General features: G+C 49.1%; 1 pseudogene; it reads left to right on the forward strand.

Moving 5' to 3' along the window:
- The first annotated feature begins 541 nt into the window (after positions 1-541).
- LOC105544158 lies at positions 542-820 on the forward strand (annotated as a pseudogene).
- Positions 821-1,106: the final 286 nt, after the last annotated feature.

Below are 1,106 nucleotides of genomic sequence, written 5' to 3' on the forward strand. Positions count from 1 at the left end.
CTTCATTTTGCACTGGGCCCCACAAACTGTGTAGCTGGTTCTGATTACATTCATTTAGATTAAAAAGACCCCATCCTTGCACCGTAGAACACAAAGTGGTAAAGCCAAGCAGCCTTCATTGTCAGCCCATGGAGTCACATAGAAACGAACATGAGTCTAAGAAGCCCCCTGGCCTCTCACTAGGCCACCGCCTTGCATGTGCAGTGAGTCCACCCATGGAATGTTAATTTTCCTACACTGCAGCAGAGCAGGCCCGTGACATGCAGACCTCAGACAAGTCAGCAATGGTAACTAAAGCCGGAGTCACACAGGCTACTGACTCAGTGGGACCAGTAGTGAGGCCACGATGGGATTACTGCTGCGAATGACCAAGCATGGGACAGAGATGGAATGGCAGCCTCCCGGCAGCTGCTGCACATGGAAGAAAGAGCTCCATTATCGTAGGAAATGATTCAGCTCCAACCAGAATTAGCTTCATGGTCAAAAGCTCCTGATCCCAGGGTCCACTAGGTACTGAGTGCGCCAGGCTCTCCAGAGTAAAGACTTAAATCCAAAGTCATGGCCAAACATCTGAAGGTCATTGCCAGGACTGTGATGGCACAGGAAGGGAACGTGGAAAGTGCATACAGGACCCTAAACAGAATCCTAACTATGGAAGGGCTCGTTGAGGACATTAGGCGTCGGCGGTGTTATGAGAAGCCATGCCACCGGCGACAGAGGGAAAGCCATGAGAGGCCCAGCAGATCTACAGCATGGAAATGGCTCGCAAGATAACTTCTTGATGCGAAAGAATCGGGCAGATGGGTGGCAGGACTGCTGAGGCCTGCGGATGGGACACTCAGTATGAAACCCTCATCCAGTTTTGTCTCCATCTCATTTCTTTGAACAATCCCATTTCCGATTACCTTTCTCTACAATAAACTCAATCACATGTTGGTAAGAAGGCCTCCACATACAGAAAACAATCCCGTTAGTCAGCAATGGACCCTCTTTTACTAAATGAAAGAAGAAACTGAGTCTGAAGAAGTGTAAGAGTAGAATGGCGTTTGCCAGGGGCCGGGAGGGGGCAATGAGGAGTTATTGTTTAATGGGTACAGAGTTGTAGT

Source organism: Mandrillus leucophaeus, unplaced genomic scaffold (assembly GCF_000951045.1).
Source record: "Mandrillus leucophaeus isolate KB7577 unplaced genomic scaffold, Mleu.le_1.0 Scaffold299, whole genome shotgun sequence".
Classification (NCBI taxonomy): Eukaryota; Metazoa; Chordata; class Mammalia; order Primates; family Cercopithecidae; genus Mandrillus; species Mandrillus leucophaeus.